At 38.5% G+C, this 26,758-nt stretch overlaps 1 protein-coding gene across 1 annotated transcript in view; it reads left to right on the top strand.

Annotated features, from left to right (window-relative positions):
• The first annotated feature begins 1,632 nt into the window (after positions 1 to 1,632).
• Positions 1,633 to 26,758, top strand: part of LOC136373665 (protein hinderin-like) — a 49,555-nt gene continuing 24,429 nt past the window's right edge. The window contains exon 1 of the mRNA XM_066338603.1: positions 1,633 to 1,827. The gene's annotated coding sequence lies outside the window, so the exon portion shown is untranslated. The remainder of the gene's footprint in view (positions 1,828 to 26,758) is intronic.

Here is a 26,758-nt window from a genome sequence, read left to right as displayed (position 1 = left end):
TGTTTCTGGTGCCAGCAATGTGGTAGAGAGAGGGAGGAGAGGGCAAAACCTGTTTTCTGGAGAAGGGGTTGCTGGAAGCAAAGTGAATTAAGAGGGCTGTAAAAAATTGATAAAGATAGATAGGATTGTCTGTTTTTATATTCTGCCACAAAACATGGGTTTAAATGAATTTCCCTATAATTTGTCTTCAAATACTGACATTTAACTCTTAGGCTGTATAAATGAACTGGCTTTTGCTAGAGTAAAATTCATGCCCTGCGTCCAGGCTAATATGTTCACCTACTATAAACATTACTGCCTATGGTTATAACTGGAATAAAAAATTCCTTTTATATACATCATAGCTGGCAGAGACTCCTGAGACCACCACAAATCACTTCAGCCTTTTGGTGCTCTCTGACGAAATGAACTGAAATGTAAAACAGCTTCAGGCAGGCTGGCTCTGGAAAGCAATTAGCTTGTTAACACCATTGTTTGTACCCTCCCATATTTCCAGGTGCTGAGCAAAGGTGTTATGAGAGCTCTCCTGATTGATTTAAGCATTGGGGTTTATTAACCTTCCATTCCTTCCTAAAATGTTTTGCTTATTCTCTCGGTAGCCTTTTATTTAAAGGAAAGAAAACCAACCAAACAACAACAAAATGAAGCCCTGGCAAGGCCACTCCTCCTGCAAAAGAATAAAAAGAAAGTGGTGGGGGGAGGAGGGAAAGCAACAAAATCGAACTAAAAAAAAAACCCCTTAGGGTCATAACAGGGAATAACAAAGCAGTGAGTTATTTATGCAGCCATGATTGGCAAAAGTGATTGCAACATGAATTTGCCCAGAAGCAATGATTAGATCATAAAAATGTTAAGGAAATCTGTAACTCAACACCATTTTAAAGATTGAAGAAGTTTTTGTTCCCTACCTTAATTGCAGTGACTTGTTATTAAAGTATTTATTCAGAGTAATCTCTTTGGACAGCGAGCCTTTATCCTATCTGCATGCATAATTAAAAGTGAGGGGGGAGAGAGGGGAGCATAAATGGTTTACCATGCTACATGAGCAAGGGAGGGAATTATACAATGACAGGTGAAGAGCAGATTTATCTCCTGTTGGAATTTCAATGCTGCAAGCAAGGCAGGACACTGTTGCTAATATACTTGCAAACACCACAGTTGCTGCTTCTCCAGATTACTGTCCAAAAATTATTGCTGGTCTGTAAAAGGCCTGTAGCACTGCATCTGTGGCTGTGGGGTTTTGAGCCATTGGCACTCAAGCAAAGAGATTGGATTTGGGTATGTGGGCTTGTGAATCGATGTCTGTGCTTAAAAATGGACTATTTACTTACTTGGCTGCCTATTTATTTATTTATAAATAAACACTGGTAAAGGCTGGCTTTCCTGAATACGAATAAGAGGGTTGTAGTTGTTCCAGCTGAAACAATGTTATTACCTGCCTCCTGCTGCTGTCCCTTTTCCGATGATAAAAGAATTTGGTGCAATTCTTCTTTTTCCACTCCAAGTAAGAAGAAGAACTGTACTTGAACATTCATCTTTAGGCAGATTTATCATCATTAGGTGCTACTCAAACACATGGTACCTGTTTTTAAATTGAACTGTTATGGATATAAATCAGATTTACACAGAGTAAGTTGGTATATATTTGGCTATAACTGTTCGCTAAAGAGTGTTTTTCCCTTAACTTCTGATATCTCACCTCTGCAGCAGCAGTACAGAGAATGCCAAGAACTTTTGAGCCTTTATCAGAAGTACCTGGCTGAGCAGCAAGAAAAACTATCACACTCCCTTTCTGAGCTCAGTGCTGCCAAGGAAAAGGAGCAGAAGGTAAGGTCTTTTTTGCCATCTTTTTTTTTTTTTTAAATGACTTAATCAAAACATCTTTTTGAGACCGTAAGTGTATTATCTTATATCATAAAGTGTTGAATACTATTTTGTGATTGGTTTTGCATAGTCTTTGCCTTAATACATGAATTGCAGGAAAACAGAGAGAAAAAGCCTGACAAGTTTTGGGTTTAATAGAATGGGTAAACTTAATTGACCATGTTGGAATGGAGTAGGAATCATGGGAAGCCACCCCTTTGCCAAGGAAAAAGTTAAGATGCTGTTCTCTGTTCTGTTATTTAAACAGGAAAATAATAGCAGTCACTGTAGATGTAGCATTTCACATTTTCACATTCAAAGCGTGGCTTTTGATGATTGAAAAGGGTGTTACAGATGATGTGTTTGGTCAGTAAGAGCTTTCTCAAGTCTGTAAAGCAGATCATCTGATTTGAGCTATTTATAGAAGATTTATAATTCTGTATGCAGTTAAAACCAGAAAACATTGACTAGAGATACATGTTAAGTGATAAAATGTTTCTCAGATGTAGGCACCCAAAACCTTGAGAACATGATTGCTTGAGATTTTTTTCTGGTAGCTAGGTGCTTAGTTTGCATCCCTGCTGATAGCAGGTTATACCCTGGAAGAGAAGACTGCCTGTGCAAGTGCTCTACCTCGTGTTCTTGCTTGATCTGGTAGCAGCTTCCATTGGCAGATCTCCAGAATACATCCTACCTAAGACCTTTTTGTAGAGGTTATGCTCTTGGTGCCCTCTTCTGCTGAAACACTCTTAAAGGCTTATTTATAACAAGGCTAGAAGTAAAGTCATCAGCACAAAGTGTCCAAAATGAGGCTTGATTCTGGCATCTCAGTGGTTCCCTGCTGTGAGAATTTTACAGGCAGATACTGCTTCTCAGGAGACTGGAGACTGTGCAGGAAGGAGTCTATTAATTCTCTTAGGAAGCACATAGCAATATTATGTGACTTCATTGGCATCAAAAATGTTTTGGGTGTTTTTGTCCTGGTGATGTGTTTTTTTAGCTTTTTCTTTTTTTGGTCCAATATTGTACATTGAGCTGCTTGTCAGGCTTTTCACCTTTTATAAACATTTCATTTCTATTCTTTTGTTTTTATATCTGCCATCCATTTTTGTGATGGCATTGAATTCAAAACAAGAATATCTCTCCAGAATGGATGATGTCTGTGTGTGCTGCTGCTTGTGTGGCATGCAGCTTGCTGGGGATCTCCATGGAAAATAGTCCAGAGAGGTCCATGTAGTTCAAAAGCACTGTGTTCTGGGTGATGCCAATCCTTCTTTCAGGTTTTGCCCTGAATCTTCTATTTCTAGCCTTTCAACTTCAAATACACTTATCCTATACAAGGGTAAGCCCTTAGTATTGAGGGATCCAGTGTCGTCACATCTACAGGACAAAGGCATGGAAGCACATAATAGGAAACCTTCAGCCCACTATCTATCAAATTAGTTCAACAATCCCCATTCATCGTCTCTTGTTCTTCCATCTTCCTAATCACTCTAGCAGTGTATACACAGAGACTTCTTTAAAATTGTTTCCTGGTTTCATATGCAGAGTTCTATCAAGCTCATCTTTGATTCCATTATTTCTTTTCTCTGTACTTTCAAGTACTTTTGTCCACAAATGCAAATTTGGATATTATATCTAGGTTTGCCTTGACATTTCATTTATGGTTACATACTCTATAGCTCCAGCATAGGAAGTCTGAAATTACCCTAGTCCTCTTGTTGTGTGCAAAGCATTGTAGGCATAGATAAAAACCTGTCAAAACATGCTTCAACTGGTTTTTCTTATAGTGTGCAAAATGTTTCTCATGTTTCTAAGCCTTCCTCTTCAATTTTCTCTTCCTTTGCATTTGGCTTCATAAATTGTTACTATTTTTCACCCAAACAAGCACTTTGTGCTGTGTTTCTCCTCACAGTTTAGAAACTGTGAAGAGGTGAGCAGGACTGCCCCACTCTGTCGGTTCTTTCCCTCAGGCAGTGCTTCATGGGATAGCTTTGGAAATCCAAGAAGGGTCACTGGGCTGCTTCTTGATGGAACTTGGTGTTATTTTCACAAATCTTTTAATACCTGAACTGTGACCTCTTAGTGTCCTGATGGCTCTCTCTTTGTTCTATTTGAGTGTTGTCTTAGCGCAGTAGTTCAGGCCGGAATTGTTCTGTCTGCCTGATGGGATCTGCCAAAGGGGAGCACAGCAGTGAGGGTTTTTTGAGAGGAAAGTATGGAAGGAGGACAGATCCCGAACACTTTCCTCCTGCTCCAAGTAGTGCCCATGCCAGTTCTTTCAGCCCCACTGAAGCTTTTGTGCTTTTGAGACATTAAATTTGAAGAATTAAGGACTTTAGTTAAACCAGTTATTGCTGAGGTAGATTTCCCTTTGCTAACTAGATATTGTTGAGGTAAACTTCCCTTTGTTCATAGAAGCCAGATTTAAGGAACTGATAAATCAGGGGGCCTGTCAACTTAATCAATAGACTCCAAGAATACAATGTGATCAGATAGTCTTGAGAAAACAGGATCCAGGTGCCACCAACACTAAGAGGTTAAAAAGTCAAAGCGAAGAAGACCCATCTTGCTTCATCATTTTGAGACCCCACCCCATAAAAAGGACCACCGACCCATTTCAAAGAACAAACTACGCATGCTTAATTGCTTTTTGGCTAGTTACCATACGAAGCGGGGAATGGGATGGACCAGAGTCATGAATATGCATTTGTGTTTTGGGTATTCAATACTCCTGTACATAAAAAGACCCTGTGAGCATCTACAAATTGCACGTGTGTATTTGGGAGCTATCCCTTACGCTGCCCGGCGTCGTAATAAACATACACTTTCTAACTTCAAACTTAGAGAGTCTTTGTCTGTCATAGTTAGGTATTGGTATTAGACCAATGTCCATATTTTTTTAATAAATCACTTTCCCTGTTTTGAGGTGGACTTTGACAAGAGCAACTTGTTTAAATGTTAGGATAATGAAGGTCTTTGTGAGTTTTGTTTGAATCCAGATCCATTTGAAATCTTTTCCTTTTCACTTGATTTTATCTGGGTTAAGAAAATCATGGATATGCCTGGGTTTAAAGCAATATAACTAGCTTGCTACATAGTTCTCTTTGTAGAACTGGTCAGGAGACATAATCAGTGTTTCCTATTTCTGGACACTGCTGATCTTAGCAGGGTCTCTGTCTTTCGATGTATGAGGTTGTTCTGATTTTCCTGTCTCTTGCAGAAACAGTGGACTTGTGAGAAACTAACCTCTCACTTTAAAATTTCAAAGGTTTATTAAACCTTAACAAACACCACAAATGACTGAATAATCAGAAGGAGCACCATTGGGAGTGTGGAAATTAAACTGCCATGTGCTCACCCACCAAAAGACTGCTTTGCCTTTTATACCCCTGGTGTTCCATCAGGTGACCCTGTCCCCTCCAAAAGTCTGCCAATCAACTCTTCTATCCATTGGTGGAGACTGCTTTCTTGCAACTTGATTGGAGTTCAGGTGTTGCCATGCCACGCCTCCTTAGTAACAAGCCTGCCCTTCTCCCAGCTGCCCGGGCTATCAAGGCTGTCCAGTGTCAACAATACAAGGGGGAGGGGAAAGGGGGCTACATGGAGAACAAATCACAGTAATATAACTACACATCTAAAAAACTTCTCTTAATATTCTCCTTTACTTGCGAGAGCCAACCATTGCATTACCCATCTGTAACAGACTGCACAGCTGTACTCCATAATGAATCACTTTTTTGTTCTGCCTGTTTTGAGTTGTCATTTCTTGTTTCTGTTGTTTCCCCCCCTTTTTCTTACTTGTTAGTTTTGAGTAATTTCTACTGTAGCTTAAAGCCTCCTGCTTCTGCTTTTCACCTGCCTGTCTTTCTTGTCCTTACCATACCACAGTTCAGTTCATGAACTGTCACTTTCCCCTGGGCCTAGATAGGTATTTGGAAACATCTCCTTTCAGTGTTTAAATGCCAGTTTTCTGTCAGAATAAGACAAATATTGACATGACAAAACAGGTCAAGAGAACAGTCGTTTCCAAACATTGATGGCATTGTTGTAAAAAGAGGTGGAATTCTATAGGATGTAACTGACTGCAGTGCCTGTTTACATGTGGCTGAAATGCAGCCTTGGTTTGTAGCTGTACTGAACTAATGTGGATGCTTTGGTGTTAACTTCTATTTTTGTCTGTTTTAGTATCACCTAACGATAGCATTAACTCTGAAACCATGTTTTTCTATTAGTTAATATTACTTCTTTATAATGAAAGTCAGCTCAAAATGTAAAGAAGCATCTTGCTAGTAGTGAAATAAAATTACTGGGAAGATGGTGGTAAGATGATTTAAGTCAGAACTCTCATGGAGTCAATAATCAGTAACTGGAACATGGAACTTCCTTTTTTTTTGTGAGATAAAGTTAATTCCATTTGAAAAGATACTTAAGGTGACATGAATTGAATTATTCAAACTGGCCTTCCCAGCATTAACTCTAGGTTAATATCTCTGGTTTCATTATAGGAGTTTTAAGTACATAACTTTTTATAATAAATTCAATACCTAGAAGCCGAACTGAAATTGGTTTACCTTCTACCAACCTATAAAAAGAAGCATTAATTGTAAAGTGAATATTAAAGTGGTCACTAAAGTTGACTCAGATCCAGAGAGATAGCACTTTGGTAAAGGAAGAGCTCTACTAAAAAATAGGCTTCTACCTCGCTGTTAATAGAAAATATCATTCATATTAAAATATAGTTAGTCTTCTATAAAAAATTATTTTGGATATACTCTCTGCAGCACCCAAACATTCAGTCTTTGTCATTTTCAGAGTTTTACACAGACATGTAAAGAAAATTGCCCTTGTTCTGGGTAATCATGTCTGACCTAGTTTATATACTCGCCACTTCACTGCCATCTCAAACAGTGGCAAAAATCCAGTTTGATTTGGCTCATTCCGGCTGATGAATCTGTAGATATTCTGTGGTGTAGGGTAGGACTTGAGGCACAAAAGTTGGACAGGCAGCTGAGTTTCTGCAGAATGGGTGTTCTTGAGCTCTATCACCTTAAGGAAAGATAATACCTGTAGTCTTAGCACTGCTTATTGTTAATCTTTGAATTTACAAGTACAGCTGCCAGTGTTTGTTTCTTATTTGTGGAAGATTACCAACACATCTGCTAATTCCCTTGATTCCCAAAGACTCTTGTGTGTGTGTGTATGAGGCTTCAGTTCTTCCTTGTGTAGAAGAAGCATGATGAGGAGTGGCATTATAGAGAGAAAGGAATATCAAGAATTTGTTTCCAATGGTGTATCATTTCCCCTCTCCTTCTGTATTCTGATGTCTGTCCTCTCTTTTGGGGTTTGCCAGTGGCCCTCATGAGGAACGAGACACTGTTCAATCCTAAGCACCATGCAAGCATCCTGAAAGACATGGTCTGCTTTGGGCAGATATGGTAAAATCCTAAAAAAATTGACTTTTGGGAAGGCTTTTTTTAAAAAACTTTTTAAGTATTGTTGCTATTTCTCTTGAATTACTTCTTGAAAATTGTTGAATGCACTTCACAATAAGTCCAAAAAAAGCCTTTATCTGCAAAAATTAGTAAGACTTGTTTTCTTTTGATATTAGTAACAAAGATTCTTGTATTTTTTTTTGCCTTAATAAGGATGATTGCATACTAAAGCTTCAAACATTATTTGTTTGATTTATTAATTTTTCCTTTGAGAAAGATATTGAAACATGCTAACCTTCAGAAGCCTTTCCTTTGTGATTGTCCTCAAACTTTCCCAGATCCATTTTTTTCAGCACAAGTCACCTTTAAACACATTCTTAGCTTGCTTAAAGGAAAAAAAAAATCGCACTTATGTGAAGGGTTTTGAATGCTATGAGGTATACCTTAATGACAGAATTGACTTTGTGTATTTACCCAGCTGTATGGGAACAATGGATGAGCCCATCTGAAAGATACTTGGAAACTGGGATAATAAATAAAGAATAATTTGACTAGGGACTCAAGGGTATTGGAATAATTTTGCAAGGCAAGACAGAGACAGTTTTAGCATGAGTAACTGTCAGGAATAGCCTTGCCTTACCTGTGTTACTTTCTACAAATCCTCTGATCTCTCTCTGTGCCTCTCTTATCTGTAAAAATGAGATAATGTTTTCCTCATCCTCATTCTTTCTGGCTTTTTTTTTTTTTTTTTTTTTTTTAACTGAGAATGTCAGGTTTCAGGTGCTTTTTCATCGGTGTTCAAAGTGATTAGCAGTGATATTTCAAACATAGGATGGTCTGGAATTGACTACCCTGTAATAGCATGAAGAAAAATAATGGTTTTTTTTTCTTTTTACCTTTAAGATACTAGGTCATAGTTAATTTACCTGTCTTTTCTAGAAAATGTTAACACTGAACAGGAATGCAGATGGATATAAATATTTAAGCAAAAAGGAAGTACCTGTGCATTGCTAGCATTCACAACAGAATTCCACCCACACTCAATCCCCTGGAAAGTGTGCCATAGAACTGTTTGGCTTGCCCAGTTTGTTTTCTTAATGTGGATGACACTGTGTTCCTGGTGATAAGCACTTCCCTCTCAACTCACTCAGTTCACCACTTCACTGAGATCTGTGCCATTTCACCATCTCTTTCTTCTACAGTCTTTAATCAGCCTTGTTTCTAGTCTAAGATATTTTAATTTTCCTTTTGTCTTCTTTGAATATATCTCTTTCAGTTTCATCCGTTTAGCTTTAAGAACTGACCCTCTTATGGAAATCTTTTCTTTGGGTGAATACTCATCTCGTATTTTTCTCTTAGGGGATAAATCTGGAAAGAAGACAGTGCCTTCATTTCCATTCTCCAAGATAATTTGCTTTGTCAGATTGTGATGATACTGTTACATTTGTGAAACGTCACCTCTGGATTTACAGGAGAATTTAAATTTGCAGCAGAACTGCCTGTCCTTGAGAAGCACTTTGCAAACTCTTAGATCTGATATTACAATTTCTCCAGTCTAAGGTTGTAGTGGCTCTTGGGAGAGAGAATTGTGGCCATACTCACCAGCATCCTTCCACTTTGAAGTAGGAGTAAGATTTTTTTTCAATGGATTCAAGGCTGCATGTGAATGCACTTGCCATTAAAGATTTTGTGTTACGCTACAGGCTTTGAGAGAGGAAACTTCTGTTCTATCCATCACTCTCGAGTTACCTGTTTACCTGGCAATCATTAGGAGTCTAAGCATGCCAGCTGCCTAGCCATATGCTGTCAGTACTGATGTATAGTCCATTTGACCTATGCACATGCCCTTTGATTTAGCAGTATTTATTTAGCCTTTATTCAGCAGTATTTAGCCTTTTCCAAAACTTGAGACTCTTGAAAATCAGTTTCTCATGTACTAATGTCCTTGATTCAGCAGTTCCGAGTTCCTAGACTTCTCTGATTCCTCCAACTGTGACATGTTCTTCATGTTATGATTAACGTTACATTCCTGAACTTCAGGAAAACCTATGCTGGCAGCTTTCAAAGCCCAGCTGAACTAGGAACCTAATGTAGTTTGGAGCTTGCCTTGTTTGGGTGCAGTGTAGACCAGATAACTAGCACAGTTGCAATCTGACTTGAATTCTTCTTTGACTGCTGTGTATTCTCTCTGCACCAACCTTTCAAGAGGGAGATCATCCTGTGAGAACATATTTTGGTAAAAAGTGAGAATGTTTCTAGGCCAATCCAACAACTGGAATCCTGTTTCTGAAAATGCAAACAGTTGCCATTTCTTGCTGTTGAAATTAAAATAGTCTGTAAGTCCTCTAGGATTTCATAATATAAATACCCTTATTCATCACTGTAGATTACAGATAGCGTGATATAAGTGATTACTATATTGAAAGATAAATTGCTTGCCATCTCTTGCTTGCAAAGCACACATTCTTGTATGTTGATCAGGTTGTTTAATTAGAAGTGTCTTTATTTAATGAAAGCCAGGGTATTATCAGTTCAGGGCACTAAAGGTTGGTTTTTGTATGGCAGAAAGATTTTTCATGAGAGCCAAGGGTGTAATTTTCTTTCAGCTAAGAAGGTGGGAATTCGTTATCTGTCTGTACCAGGATGATTGCCTCCAGAAATATCTCTTCGAGTTAGTTCTGAATGCCCTAAGATTTAGCTTGAGTCTTTCATTTTGAGCTGCAAAAAAGTTTGAACCTAAAGTTTTCCTGATGCACAGTTTGCCATTTCAAGTTTGTAAGAAGTCTCCTTCTGGGATCTTATCCACCACAGAACAAATTTCTTAAGTTCTTGAGACAGCTGGACTCATCTCCTTATATAAGCAGAATGTAACTGGTGAGGTGTCATCAGTACAGACCAGGCAGCTACAGCATTTACTGTATTTTGCATTTACAGCTTCTGTTGTATGCAAGTCTGCATACATGTTGCATGTGATTTTTGGTTTATAGCAGTGTGATTACTTGTCTCTGATCCGGTGAATGCATTAAATATCATTGCATAACAACTTTTGGTTGTCTTCAATGACAAATGCCTGAAAGTGCCATCATGTGCCTAAGAAGTTTCACGGTACCATCAATGGAAAAAGAGATACATGAGTTTCTGTATCATGTATGGTCAATGGTCAATCTGAAGTGTAAGTTTTCATAGCTACCCGCACATTTACCTGGGCTCTCAGGCTGACTGAGTTACTTACTAAGATTTAGAGTACAGGAAAGCAAATTATGTCCTCTGACCTCTCTTGAAAATCTGGTTTGCCTTGAAGTTGGTCTCTGCCTTGAAATAAAGTAATTTCTCATTAATCTTTAATAGACGCATTTAATTCCATTTTAAATCTTCCCTCATCTGTTCTCCATAAGTGGTAGTAATTCTATTGACTGGAGCAGACCAGAAAAACACTCAGAATGTCTTCCGTTTTTTGATGTGTAATTTCAAAAACTCCTTTTACTCTCTGGAGCTGAGTCATAAACATCAGTACCTTAGTTGTATGATCCATCTGATGAATGTCTCTACTCTAAAACTTCAGAATAATTTTCATAAAGAAGACTTGCTTGGTGGATTAGGCTGGAGCTGCTGTCTTTGTGTAAATTAGTAAAGCTTTTGACTCTGTCTTCTACAACATACTCTTGGATAAACTGGCTATTCCTAGCTTGGATGGGTGCACTGAGGGGAAAAAAAAAAAAAAAAAAAAAAAAGGCTGGATGTCCCTATCCAAAGAGTGCTGATGAATAGAGTTACTTCCAGCTGAGGCCAGTCACAGTGGTGTCCCCCAGGACTGTGTCCTGGGGTCAGCCCTGTTTTTTATCTTTATTGATGATCTGAAAGAGGGAATCAAGTGCACCCTCAGTCAGTTTGAGAACAGTGCCAAGTTGGGTGGGAGTGTTGATCTGCTGGAGGGCATGGAGGCTCTGCAGAGGGATCAGGACAGGCTGGATCCATGGGCTGAGGCCAGCTGTGTGAGGTTCAACAAGGCCAAGTGCTGGGTCCTGTCCCTGTACCACAACAACCCCTGCAGCTCCAGGCTGGGACAGAGTGGCTGGAAAGCTGCAGAGTGGGAGAAGATGTGGAGGTGCTGGTTTCCAGTGGCTGAACATGGGCTGGAGTGTGCCCAGGTGGCCAAGAAGGCACCAGGCTTGTGCCAGCAATAGTGTGGCCAGCAGGATCAGGACAGTGCTCATCCCCATGTGCTGGGGGCACTGCTGAGGTCACACCTGGAATCTTGTGTTCAGCTTTGTTTCCTCACAGCAAGATGTTCTGTCCTCACAGCAAGATGTTCTATGGATGTTCTGGAGCATGTCCAGAGAAGGAAATGGAGCTGGGAATGGGCTGAAGCTCAAGTTTGGGAGGAGTGGCTGAGGGAGCTGCAGTGACTCAGCCTGGAGAAAGAGAGACTCAGCGGGGACCTTCTCACACTACAATGACCTGAAATGAAAGAAGGGTGTAGCCAGGTGTGGCTCAGGCTTTTCTCCCAGGTAACAAGTGATAGGACAAGAGGAAATGACCTCAAGTTATGCCAGGACAGGTTTAAATTGGAGATGAGAAAAAATTTATTCACTGAAAAAGGAATCAATCATTAGAACAGGGCTGGTCAGGGAAGTGGTGGAGTCACCATCCCTGCAAGCATTTAAATGTGTAGATGTGGCAGCTGGGGACATGGTTTAGCAGTGAGCATGGCAGTGCTGGATTAATGGTTGGACTTGGTGATCTTAGAAGTCTTTTCCAACCTAAATGGTTGTGTGATTCTAAAAACCTTGGTCCTTTCTGTGACTAGGTCAAGGACCTATTTTTGCAGACTCTCACCTTTACACTTGAGCAGAAAAACTTTTATACACAGTAGTATTGAGAACATCACTTTAGTCAGGAACCATTTATGTTCATGGTTACAGAAAATGAGACTGAAAATTTTATTGGAGAACTTGTTTCAATGAGAGCGCAGGACTGCAAGAGCCTGTTAGCAACTGACGTTGCTAATCCGGATGCTAAGTGACAGCTATGGAGACCATTTCTTTTCCAGAGATCTATTATGCCCCTCATATGAAGTGCAACATTTGTGGCTTCTTTTTGAATACTTATCCTTCAGATCTTGTTCAGCTCTGGGACTGCTTGTCATTTGTGGTTTAGGTATATTGAAAAGTATCCCTTGGAATGAGTTTGCACATTTAGGCATGGGGTTGAAGGAGACAGAATGGTTATTTTTAGCTGTAACTTTTGTATTGCACACTTCTTGGAGTCGCTGGAGATTTTGCAGTTGAGAGAGATAGAAGACCTGGGATGTATGGTGGTGTTCTGGTATCAACATACATGTGGGAAGGACTTGCTTCTGACCAGCAGTGCTGGTGCAGAAAGCCACCTGTTCTGTTCCTGGGTGCATGTGCAAACATTATGTGAATGAATACATAGACTGACTTGTAAGTAATCTCTTTTTTAGCAAACCCATGTGTAGCACCTGTTGAAGACACAAACCTATGGCTGAAACATCAGCAAAAGTTTAGCATTCTCACTTGAACTGATAATATTTAAGCAAGCTTTGAATATAATAATCTGTGTGGTTGTGTGACTATAGTATTTCCAGGTTTTTCTAAATCTTAACACAGACATAAGTCCCAAATTTATTTATTCATAACTTGAACATTCTGTTTAATCAGCTGTTGTCAGGTTTTTGAAACATTATCTTACACCCTTACTGTAGATTCCAAGCTTCAAGTGTTTCAGAGCTAGGAGTAGGTCTGGAGAGTTCAGACACATATTTATAAAGGTCTTTAAGTATTTAGGCCTTTGTTTTTCAGTTTTTCCCATGGGAATATCATTAAAGGAACATGAGAAATTTTAGATTAATATTTTTCATTACTTGTGCTAACTATGAGAATTCTACATGCAAGTGTACAGCTGGGACTGCTACTGTGGTCTACCCAGGTGGGTGAGGGCTGGCAAGTAGATGAATTGGGATCTAATTCTGTTCTGTTATTGTATATCCATCAAATTATTTAATTGCTTTCTAGATTAGTTTGTTGCTCTTTAAATAGGAGATGATGCCCAGTGTTTGTTAGAGAATGTAAGCTCAGTGAATTTAAAATGCTGTGTAAATGCTAAGTTGAATTGTGGGTCTAGTTGTAAGATAATGTAAGGAGAGCTCAGTTAGCCTGGGACTTCTCCAAACATAAGTTAATTCTTACAAAAAGGTAGTCTTTTTGCTTGTGCTGGGTTAGAAAAACAAGTACTCAGCATAGGTAAAACTCCTCCCTCCAATGCTGTATGATACAAGGTAGATACACATCTTATATGATCTATTTTGTGGATGTGTTAATTCGTCAGAAGTAAAAATAATCACATAAACTGAAATGGAGAGCATATGCATATGTGAGTAAAATACAAAGTGATGACAGTGGAGTCCTCTATTATGTAGGCATACCCCTCTGCATTCTTATTATCAGTTTATTTAAGGATTAACTCCTTATTATATAAGAATTTATTGAAAACACTTTGATTGTAATAGTGTGCTTATTTTAAAAGCAGTAAATGCAGAGGACTACAGATTTGCTTTATAAAAAGTATAAAAACTTGCTGCTTTTCCCTTTCAGTGCTTTGTCAGCCAGACCATGTAACTCAATGGACATGTACATATTGGAAAGTTACTCATGTACATATTGGAAAGATTCCTTCTTTCTAATGGTGAGTGACAGCAATGTCAGTTGCTCTTGGGTGCCTGTGTACCTGGCAAGAGTGAAAGTGTGAGGCACCTGCAGAAAGTTACTCAAATACAGCAGATGATTCAGTTTAGATGAATCTGGGCATCTTCTTTCTGAAGTCCTTGTTATTTTTTGTCAAATACCAAGATATTTGTTTACTTTTCCCTGAATGATTAGATGGCATCATCTCTAAGATAATCAACACTGCATGTGAAATGCACAACCCTAAGTAATACGCAGGAGCGTGGTTTTTTTCTGGTCTGGCTTGTTGATTTTCAGAAGTATTATTAAGGCTCTTTACATGTTGAACTAATCTCTTAAAATTTGTAAGTATTTTAAGTATTCCTTTTGATTTATCTTCACATTTTTGGACCCATAAGTCTGCACTTCTGTGTGGGAACAAATGTCAGATAGCAGGCTGTCAGACTTGGGCAAAACTGGAGAGGTTCATTTTTCCCTTTTAACCTTTTTTTTTTCCTTAACAGAAGCAAGTTAAAAGGTTGAATTAAGAGATTAAGGCTTCTGTTAAAATAAATATGAATTTAAAAGTTTAAGGATATTACAAAAAACTTTTGAAACCTTTGTAACATGGAGGGCTGGTCTTTTTTTTAATTATCAGAAGCCTAGAAGAAATATCTTCTTACTTTGGCTGTAATCACTAATTTTTTTTCTCTGTGTTACTGAGGAATCTTTCCATATCATGGTTTGATGGATAGGATGACTTGAGTGAGAATGAAAGTGGAACTTGCCAGCCATCACAGTAAGATGCACTATTTCACAGTGGTAGGGGGCAGGAAAAAAGTTCATTCTGGGGACATCTGGGAGCAAATAAGTCCCAATTATTTGGGTGGCAGGTGCTGTCTGAAGTAGGAAAGATCTCAATGTGTGTGCTAGCAGGTGTGAACTGTTGTAAGGCCAGTAAGTTGTGGGTGCATGTGACAACCCTCTGGGGCGGGAGGCCACTGTTTCCTTGGTACCTGCAGAGCTGGGAGCCGCTGCTGCCAGCACAACCATCACCGTTGTGGGTTGGGAAAATTTCCTTTCTCTGATAGCAATATTCAAGTAATGAAGATTTAGACACCTCTAACAGAAAGCTGTTCCTCCCAGAAACTAGTCCTCACAGTTACAGTTTTTACATGTATTTATCTCGTTTCACAAAGGGGCAATTAAACTCCCATAAGTCTGCCAAATTTATTACATTCTGTCTACCTAAATATTTCCTGTCATTTCAGTTGAATGTGGCATTTTCCGGTTCTTTTTATCTTGCAACTGCTTAACTGTCACACATTCTTTCTGAGCTGGCTAAATGTCGAGGGTGGAATAAATTATTACTCACATACTGTTATTTGTATAACTGTACTATTTGGATTGGGGACCGATATCCTCTTGTATGAGGTAGGCATCTGAATTTGAATCTGAATGATGGTCACTGTTCCAAAGAAGTCACTATGTTGATGTGTTGAAGATTTTTTAAAAATCAGTTGGATATGAAAGCTGCTTTGAAGATAAATGCAGCATGATTAAATTAAGTATTACTTACTGATATATATTTCTTGCATAAATTTAAATTTCTATTTACATTGCTTCCTGAAAATGCCATTGTTAATAGAGTTCTGACATCTTATTTCCCTTATTGCTGTCTCAGTAGCATTTTATTTCTGATGCTTTAATAACTCAGTGTAGACTGAAAGGATAAAACTGAGGGAATTGACTGAACTAATTAGACCCTGATTTGTCTGGCTGTCCAGCGCCTGACAAACACGTCTTTGACATAAACAGAATAAAACATTTCTGCTATTAGCCACTTACAAATATCTATTTTGGCAGAGCTTTGAAACTATTTCATTCTCAGGGCATATTGTGCTGGGTAAGGAACCAATTCAGGATTTTTCTTTTGCCATTGTGACTCCCCCTTCCTGTCTGTGTTGAAGTAGAATCATATTTAGTAGCTTCACAAAACCTCAAAAACATTTAATGCACTTATCATCCTAACAAACTGGGTATTTCTGAGAAAGTGGAAATGTTCCCATTTCAATTTCTGGTTAATGACACACTTGAGTATGGCATCAGAAATGTCAGTCTTTGTATTTTCAAACCTGTAAAAACTTGAATAAAATTTATACATAAGAGCAATCAACTCTGATACCAGTAGGCTAAATATCAGTTTCTGAAAATAAATTTTATATGAATCTATTCTCCAGACAATTTGACTTTTAAATGTTTAAAAATGTGACATCTTTATATAAGTGAATATAGATTGAGGCAGGAGCTATAAAAACTTGAAGTTTCCATGCATCACCTGCTTTTCACTATCACCTGTTAAACAGCACAACTGGATACAATGTGGCTTTACTGCTTTCCATTGCAATAATTTACTGCCCTTCTGACCTATAAACAGATAACCATTAGCATGACTTGATACTGTTAGAAGTTTGGATACATTCTCAGGTGTAATTCACAGTTTTAAATATTGTATGCGTGAAAGGTTTTATAACTGAGCATTTGGAAGATGGCAGCATTACATTTCCTTGAGCAGTGTTCTGGGAATAATGATTTGTCACTGCAGCCTTGATACTTCCAGGGCTTCCAGAGTGAGCATCTTCTCACCTCCTCCTGGATTGCTGTATCCTTATGTAAGGAGCATTGAAAAATTCATTAAGCACCTTCCCTTTTGTCATTGCTTTCTTTGAGGGTGACTTCACTGCAATCTGCATGCAGAAAGTTTTTGGTGACCTCAGTTACTGATTTACACTTACAGCTTCCTTGCAGTGGAGGTGGAATTTGGGAGTGAATGTAAGTGGTTCCTTGTCCTGCATCTGCTACTGATTCACTCTGTGACCTTTGGATAATTACTTCAGCTTTCTGTGCCTAAGCTCACTATTTGTACAGTGAGGTCAACAGTGCTTCTCACCAGCACTTGTAAAGCTTTTTCAAGTTCAGTGCTTGAAAACCATAAGAACAAAGCATTGTCATGATTCATAATGGCATTACTCCCTTTGTACCAAAGTCCTCTATTGAAATAAGAACAGTTGGGCTGGGGTAAGAGTGGTGAATCAAGTCTATTGTCCTTTTTCTATTTTTGAGATAAAAAATAGCCATAAGAAGTGTTCATGCAAAATGGCAAACCATTTAAATTCCAGCAGGGTTGTGTTAGATTCCTCAGGTTGCTGCTTCTGAAGCCCTTCTCATTTTGGTCCTAAATAAGGCCCAGAACACCAGGTGACATATAAGTTTTCACATTTAATTAAACTGAGAGTGCAGTAATGTGTCTGAACAATGCCTGTTCATGGAAGCCAAAGGATTGGCTGGAGGTACTGGTGCTGGCTAGGCAGTAAGCTAATGACCAGTGATCACTTTGTAAGGTTCATTCCATCATTGTTCCAGTCAGTTGTTTAAAAAGGTTAGGGGCATGGGAAGTCATCTTGAAGCATGTCAACTGAAAGAGGTGTATTCTTTGAAGAAGAATGTATGGAAGGAGTGTTAGTTAAAGACGCTATGTTAGTGAGACCCAAGCTGCTTATTCCTTATTTCTTTTATGAACTTGGTTTTTAAAGCTTGTTTTAGGACATAATTGAGAAGAGGGCTCATAGTAGTCAACAAATACTTTACTTAGTAAGCCAATATAGATTAAGAATGATTGAAGATAATCAGAAGACTTCAATGTTTACGTAATGCTTACCTAAAGCATGCATTGTAACTTGTTTGTTACAGAAGTTGTTACCTGGAGATTAACAGTAAATGGATGAAATAAAAAAATTAGAGCAGAATGAGAAAATGACAAAGGGTAGAAATAGGGAGATGATGTAGCCGTGCTCTGTTGATAAGGCTGTCTCAGTTGATACTCCTGAAAGAAGAATTCATCCACATTATTGTTTCTTGAGAGGGTAATCTTCTGAGATAGGCACTGTGTAGAGTATCTGTACGTGCATGGTAAAAGGGCTTTGTGAATATCCAGAGTTGATACTTCTCTCAAGCTTGGAAGAAACTCTGTCATTTACTCTTAAGTAAAGGTAAGTATGTGTGTTTGCTACACAGCGGGTGTATTCAGTTTGCCAAGTTCAGCTGTCTGTCAAAGATGACATAATTTAATTAAGAAAAGGCTTTTTTACTTTTGTGGTGAGCTATAAAGACAATGTGGGTAGGGAATAAAATAATTGGAGGAACAGTAGAAAGTGTGCAGCACAGGTCAATGAGAGGTCCTCTGTAATGACAATAATTGTTGGGAACATTTTAAAATGCACTTAATCAGTGTTGGGATTATAAAGATTTAATATCTGACTGGCAGAGATTTCTACATAGCCATCATTAGAGAGCTTGTTTAAGCAGTGGAAGATCTCTGCTGAACTGGTGAAGATCGGGTTAGGGTCTGACTATGGCCTAATTTCATATCTTTAAGATTTTGGAGGCATGTTGGGATTTGGTGGTGCAGTCATGCTGCATTACTGAATTGAAATTAGTTTTTCATACATGAGAAGCAAGCACTACACACTTGAAGTTTTACTGAAATATTAATACAGAAAAGCCCTTTCATTCCTCAAATGCTGTTAAAATGTTCTTTCTATCAAGATAATAACTGTAACCTAACAATTTTATATGCATAACCTTTTGTGGGCCAGGCAGCATGTGCGAGCAGAAATGGCAGGTTGTAAAAAAATTAGTGTGGTTCTTTGTATTGTGTTAGTGTTTAGAAGCTCAAGCTCCATTCTTTTAGGTATAGCATGAATACTAAAGGAAGATACAGATTTCTGGCCCATGCTGCGATTTTGCAGAAGCACAGTTTGATGCTCACATCTGTGTATCTCTTTACTGGGCAGTCTGGTGGTGTTCTGGGCAACAGGGTCCTGAGCCTGGAAATATATATTGACAGCCAGGGAAGCTGTGAGGTTTTGTGAACTGCTAGAGTAAGCTAGAAACAAAATTCAGATTTTCTACTTTATTTGTGTCACTGCAGAGGTGTGGGAAAATGGAGGGGCCACAGTCATCAATCCTGGAGTAATTTAGGAAGGCCCTGCACATGTAAATAATACAGAGTTCCTTGTCTGCCCAGTTTATGGTTCGGGGTGCAAGCAAGAGAGAAATGAAAGAAAAATATGTAGTGGTGATAGCAGAGATGGAAAGACAAGGATGACCACCAAGCATATTGCCCTGTGCTTGCTGGGAGCACAGTGGTGCTTTGTGCCTGCCTTGCTGTTATCTTCAAGCAGTAGTAACTGGCAGTTGTTGTTAGCCCTAGTGGTACTTGCTATTCTGATTACAATCTTACGTTTTGCCCCTCAGCTTGGATTCCCATGTAATTTTAGCAATATTCTTATGGAGAACTGTTAGAGCAAGATAGGAAGCAAATGTTTTATGGCAGCTCAAATTTGGGCTGGAAAATGGCTTAAAGTGTTCTCTTTTAACCTGAGCACTTAGTACAATATTTGTGGCAATCAAGAATGCAGGAAATGAGGATGCTTTATAGTAGAGTTAATGAAGAAGATTTCAGTGTGCACAAACCCTTGGCTGCAGTTACGCTAGTGCTTAGAAGGTGCTTATTTTCCTGTCTTTCAGTAAGTCCTTCCCTGCTCAGGCAGTCTTGTAGGAGCATTTTCTGCATGTTGCAGATGAGGCATAGAGGAGAGAGCCTGTGGGAGATCACATGCTGGGTCACCGGTGAAGAAACAGGATCTTTATTTGTTGTTTGTTATCAGAAATGAATTACTTGAGGGCATGGTTGTGCCCTGCTTTGGTCAGGTACCTCCTGAACAGGCTGATATGTTTTACCACATAGTGGTATTAGCTCAGCTCCCAGAAGCAGTAGAGCTGCGTCAGTAATTAGTTCTTCTCAGCAAGCTTAATTAGCAGGCTCATGCAGATACTGCACTGACATGGATACTTAACTTCTGGTTCCTGAGCCAGCTTAAGTATGTGTGCAAGAGCCAAGCGCTGTGCAGTTGAACTTAAAGTTTTGCCATCTTTGCTTTATTTCGTTTACAAAACAGACCTTAAATCTCCTTTTAAACTTCTTTCCTCAAACTTTTGCTACAGGCAGTGCCTTTAGAGGTCCTTTTTATCTATGTCAATAAGGAATAACTACTGCTTTAAACAAGGCCAACCCATGTCTGATTAGAGAATATTATTTTTGATTAAAATCCATTGGTTAATTATTCAAACAATTTTTTGTTGCTTTTATTATTGTTTTTTGAATCAAATCCCATTTCAGTCATCTTTTTAGGCAGGAGATGATATATATATATGATGATCTTAGTGTTTATTTGAACATCCAAATGCAATAAATCTGCTAAGTATTTCAATAGCCTGCTTATTAATAGAACACATTATTCTGTTCAATATTGCATTGTCTTTAAAATTTAGCAGAGCATTAGTAGTAATGAAACTTGTTTAAATCAATATATCTCTGTTATGACCCCATCTCTGTGAGGAAGAAATTCAAAAATTTGCCTGTAGCACAGCAACTACGTGGTGGTTGCACAAAGAGATCTGAAAGGAAGACTTATAGCGAACTTCAATTTCTAATTTAGAATGTGTGTAGATCACAATACATTAATGTTAGTTTTAATAGAAATCTTTTCAGAATAAAAAAAAAAATTCCCAGAAAATACTTCAAATGCTTAGAATTAAATTTTGGTCTCACTGTCAATAGAAAAAACTCCAATTCACTGGAGTAGCCTTTGTAACTACACCACATGCAATGACTTAAACTGAGTATTGTGAATACAGTCCAGAAAATATCACAGATATTTTCCTATTCAGTTGCAGAAATTGTGTGAAAAACAAGTGCGCAAAGACAAACTAAAATTAGATTTAACATTCTCAGCCTGGCAATTGCATGCTTCCATTAGATGTATGGGCCAGAATTTTTATACTTAGATGTCTAAAATTAAACCCCTGAATAAAAGACCTGATTGTAGAAAGTGCTTAAGCACAGTGTTTGTAAAGAGATGCATGCCCTAGTTCGGATAGTTTAATTTTAGTTTTCTTGGTGCATTACTGTTACTTCATTTAACTCAGTGTTGGTGCAGAACAATATCTTGTTCTCTTCACTTAAGCTGGTTGTGTTGAATGGCAGTGAGTGCAGGGATGTGCCCTTGCATCACATCGACTCAGGTAGGTGGAACTCGGTTTCTTACCACTGAGTATTTACAGGTGAGGAAGCAGAGAAAAGATCATTGAAAGTCAGAGCAGAGTTTTCTTCTAGGAAACTCTTAAAATGTGACATAACTTGCTCTTGCTGTGGGGTCAAGTTGCATGGTTTCCACTTTTGAGAACCAGACTAATACTCTGCACAAGTTGATTCTCCAGTTTCTAAAATGCAATTTGGGGTTGCATCTCAGTAGTGTTTACTGAGAATACTTCCACATTGAAGACTTGGTGGCTTTTAATGTGTTTTTTGTTGTGTATTGCCTACAATTTTTTCATTGATTTTTCATTGCTTAAATCCTCCAGAAATACCCACTACCCTCCAAAAGTCAAATCAAAACGAAATAACCCACACCAAAAACCCCAATAAAAACCTCCAAAAACTCTCTCCCAAACTCTCCCAAAACTTCAGAGATACTGTGGAGGAAGCAGTTTGCTCTTCTTCTCTATCATCCTCCACCTGTGGAGCTGAATATCCTCAGCAAACGTTGCCTCACAGTGCTTTCATGAGATGGGTAAGTAGTAAAGTGTTGCAGACGGCTATCTTGAGTCATGAAGATGGGTTGAGTGATTTACTGTTGAGATATCAGTGGAAGAGACAGAGAGTGACAGCATTCTTACTCATGAATTTGCTAGCTCTTTCCCCTTCTTAAGATGTTGAAATGTAGTGAAACTTAAACATTTTTAAACAACTTCCAGATTAAATTTTAATAGGAATGAAAAATGAACAATATTCTTACAAGTAAGAAATGGTCTTCATTATTTTTTAAAGTCCGTATCATAAGGAACAGCACCATTAATAAGAGCCTTGAGTTTTTTTTATATTATGTACACTGTTCAGATAGAAATTTAACAGGGAATTTTAATGAAATGATGGCAGAAATCACATTTTTATTACATCCCTTTGCAGAATATTTCCTGCGAGACCAAGATAGAGAGACGCCAAAATTAATGGCTTTTCATAGGAACTCAGTGATAAGTTACGGAAAGCTTATAGAGATAATAATTTTAGGCTGCTGTTTGGATAGCTAAACAGCCTTATGGAGAATTGCTGCTTAATAGACATATCATGGGAATTAAAGACATTTGGATGTTAATTTGTATACTTATTTTTGGTATAGGACCACATAGAGAAATTCATTTTACAGATCCTTTGCCTGCTACTCTGTAGAGAGAGGGAAAGAATTCACTATCAGATAGTTCCTGTCACTCGACCACTTAAGAGAACACAGAGAGTTGTCAGGGGGCTGCTTCTCTTTCCCTTTTTCGCCCCTCTTGTGGTTTTTAATCTAAACGTAAGAGAGCATGATAAGATCTTGCCATGGTTTTGTTCTCATTAAAAATTAAAGAAATTGTTATTTTGGGAAGTGAGAGTTATGTTTAGGGAAAATAAGCACCAAAAATATTTATGGAAAATCTAAGCAATCTAGCATATTATGTTGACTTAGAGTTGCGCTTGTATTGCCCACTTGGCAAATATATTTTACCATATTGCTGTACAACTACAATAATAAATGAACATATACTAAAGCCTCCATCTACTGTGGCAACTGGCATTTTAAAAGCACTTCACATGCTCAGTTTCCTGTATTTTAAATGCAGATGTTCATCCAAGTTTTAATACCAATGGGAGGCCCTGTTCAAAACCTGCATTAGAGTGAAGCACAAGGTGGCAATAAACTTAATTCAGGCTTTTATCTTTCTTGGTTCCACCTCAAAGCTTTTAAATATTGCAGTTCTGAAGTGTGAATTTCTTTTGTGTTAGTCATTTCTGTGAACACCTGCAAGTGGCTGGGTTTAATTGGCCTACAGCTGGCACTGACTGCATGAGCATGGGCTGGGGGAGGCACTCCTGATCGGCTGCCTTCGCAGAGGGCATCATTATCTCCTCGCCTTCCTTTTCAGCTCCTTTTTTTTTTTTTTTTCTTTGTCTTACATGCAGGTTAGAAAGGTTTGGGGATTAGGGACCAAAAATAGAAGGGGCTTCAGTGAGATTTGATCGGTCCTGGATGAAGTAATTTTGGCAAATATATCTGTATGCATCAACACCTTACTGAACAAGTCAAGCGAAGATTTGCTAATCTTGTTAGTCAATTTGCAATACTTCTGTGGCTTTCATAGAGGTGACTGTACCAACGGCCAGGGAGGTTGAAGTTTACAACAGTGACAACAGGATAGAGGAGGGAATAAAGATTTTAAAAGTCCTTTCCCCAGTCAGCTCTTAGCAGGGTAGTGGAAGATGTCACCTGTGTATGGCTGAAATGAAACGAGTGCAGTTTTGTGTATAGACATTTTTGGTGGGATGGCTTTCCATTAGTTATAGAAGGTCTAATTTTCATCGAGACTCTCTGAATTTCAGTAACTCGATTTAACAGACACCTTGTTTCCATGAGTGTCTTGTCCTTCAGCTTTGAAATAACTGTTGCTCCTCTTATAGTTGATTTTTAAGCTGATTTTCAGAATTAGGTACTGGCATGACAAATCTTCTCATTTCATACAAGAAACTACTGCAGAGTGCTTGATTAAAAGTTAAGAGGAAGTAAAAAATTCTTTAGTGGCTGCTCTTTGTAACAGACTGGTACATTGTTCTCTACCTATAGGCTTCCCTGAGCTTTACAGATGAAGTTGAATTATATAATCTTCTATTGAAACAGAACGAGGGAAGGGAAAAGCACAGCCAAATCACTTGAACTAAGCCAAAATATCCTACAGGTCATATTTCCCAGTGCTAAGAATGAGAAAGTAGTCTTTATATGGAATATATTATTCACTACAGGAGAAAAACTGGAGTTTTGAATCTAAATTGAAAGCTGAATCTAAATTGGAAGCTGTGAGCAGCCACAAGCTTATAAATACAGCTTTTGAATTATAATAGGTCTTGTAGTCTTTGTGTGTCCCTTACAATTTGTAATTTGGAGAAGGGTGTAGTTTGTGAATCTGGTGAGTTTACCACATCCTTTTTGCCAGGTGTATTTCCATTAGTGATTCATTGTATGTGGCCTGTGAGGGCCCGACATGCCACTGCATTGTGAATCCTCTGTGCTTTGTAGCTTAACAGTCTTCTTGCCCAGTGAGACTTAGTCTAGAACAAAAAGATTGTTAAATAGGCATGAAAACTAAAGAAATGCCTCTTCACTTTGCTATTAAAGCAGCACATATATTACTCTAGCTAAATTTCTTCATTTACATGGGTCACAGTCTTTTTGATGATTGACTTTGTTTCAGCAAAAGGCATGCAAGTATTAGTTTTGAAAAAGTGGAGTTTCAAAAAATAAATTCACACTGGGTGCAAAGTGAATACTGGAGAAATAAGATCAATTAATAAACTCTCCCAACTTTAATCCCTGGTTTTCTTCCTTGCTGCTGTTTTTCTGGCATCTCACTCCTACTCTTTATGTCAAGCTTGTTGCTTCCTTTTCAAATATTTTTCAGTGCAGATGGATACTTTAGGGAAATATGCTACATAGAGCACCATTGCCAAGCAGAAAAGTGATGCATACTAAAAGGAAAGGGTAACTACAGACTGAGTCTATATGGGTTACTCTGCTCAAATACATGGACAATATTGGTAAGGTTTACCAATTTAGGTTGGGGAGAGGTGAGTACAGGGATTTTTTTCAATCTGACTTCAGTATAATGTCTTTCGTCCTTCAAGGTTTCCATTAAACACAGTCAGTGTGACTGACTGCCTGCCCAACACAGTGTAGCAGCACTCCCTAACTTCAATACAACTTGTTCAAGTTTCCTGTTTGTGTTACCCAATTGTGTTTAATTGGAATACATTAATATAGCAGACACCTTGCCTTTGTCTAACCAGATTTAGGGCTGAGAATGAGTAGAAAGGCCTTATCTTAATGAAAATGAATTTTCTTCGGTCTGAACAATAATGCAATAAAATGATCAACCTTCTTTTTGAAGCTGTTAATTGCCTGCATGTATAACACTGCCTAGCGACATTTTCAGCTGTGCCTGGTGAGGGCCCTGCTGTTGGTCACAGATTTTCAGAGAGGGCTGAAAGATAACATTATTAGTAACAATTAAGACAAATGTTTCTTCTGTGGCTTGAAGAAGGCTCATTTAGCAAAATCTCTCAAAGGCGAGGCATTGAGCATTTGCAAGGCTTTATTTATTTTGTAAGAAAGTAAATAGTTTGAGGGAGGGGAGGAGCTAGAGTGTACATTAGATCCAGCATAGCAGCAGTCAAAGGTGTTCCAGTAGTGGTACCAGTGCAGGCCTGAGTGCAGAACAGTGGGATTTCATGTACAGTAAAGGGTGAGAAGCAGCTACCTTGAATATTCTTCTTACAGCAACTGAATGCTTTAGTTCCTGAATTAATTAATCAAAGGCCCTAGACTGCAATGTCATTATGAGTAGTCAGAACATTTTCAGCTTAGTGCTTGGCTCATCAGTCTGGCAGACACTGAGCTGTCAATCCCTATTGAAATTGTGCCAATCTTCTCAGATAAAGTTGATTGATGTGAGCCCTTTCCTCACCATTCATTTGGACAGCCAGACTCTTTGTGACTAAATTCTTGGCCATCGCAGACATTCAGATGAATTCATTTTGATTAGTTCTAGTTGAGACTTTTGAGAAACATGAAGACTGAATTGCTGTTCTTTTCCTCCCTAGCCCTGTGTCATTCCTGAGCTCTTTCCTTGTCCATCCACAGCCATTATGCTCATGCACGCGTGCAAGGGAATACGCATGCACACATTTCTGTTGCTAGGCATTAATCCATGGGTCCAGCCAGAGTTCAAGAGCTTTTTTATACTAATTGTCTTTTACCAAACTACTTCTCTTCTCTGTACTACGCAATATTGGAAAATCGTGCTGTTGTCTCAGTTGCAGCATTTTAATGCTTGCTCTGTCTTCAGTGAGTTGCTTTGCTTTTTTTCTGCTATCTGGGACAAATTTAGTCTAAATTAAATGACCAGTTCATTTTTTTGCGCTCCATAGGCTGCAGCAAGTAATAAACAGCTTATGTAATCTCCTAATCATCAACTCAGCCAAAAAATGTCATAAAACTCTGCAGTATACAGCACCTCGCAATGATTTTTGTAGCCTGCAGAAACTGTATATTATGAATATGGTTTCCCATGGGGTTTTTTATTTAAATTGTCATTATCCTCCATTTGCAGAAAAGAGAAAGACTTTCTTTTCTTATTAGGTGTTCCATTTTCAATGCATATTTATTGCCTTTCTGTGTGCTTATTAATCCTACTTGGAGATTGTTGCTTGCTTTTATTGCATTGGAAAAATGATGTAAATATCAGAAATATTAGGGACAAAGAACGTCTCTAGTCATTCCTGCTCTGCTCCCCTCCCTAGAACACCTAGAGTGTTCTGGGCTTCTCTCGGATTTCCAGTGTTACTTTGGTAATTCATCTTACCCTTGCATTCCTCATCTATGTGTGTAACCAAAATTTTCATCTTTGATTGCTTGCTCCCACTGCAGGATTTTTCTCCTTCCAGATCTTCTTTTAAACATTTTTGTCCAGCCTAAATAGCATGAAAGTTGGTTTCCATTGCTTCCTATGGGAGGCTTCTTTTGTGGTTTGCTATTACTAGGCATTTTCATAACCCTTTTTTCCCATTTC

Source organism: Sylvia atricapilla, chromosome Z (genome assembly GCF_009819655.1).
Source record: "Sylvia atricapilla isolate bSylAtr1 chromosome Z, bSylAtr1.pri, whole genome shotgun sequence".
Lineage (NCBI taxonomy): Eukaryota > Metazoa > Chordata > Aves > Passeriformes > Sylviidae > Sylvia > Sylvia atricapilla.
This window is presented reverse-complemented; position numbering and strand designations above follow the sequence as displayed.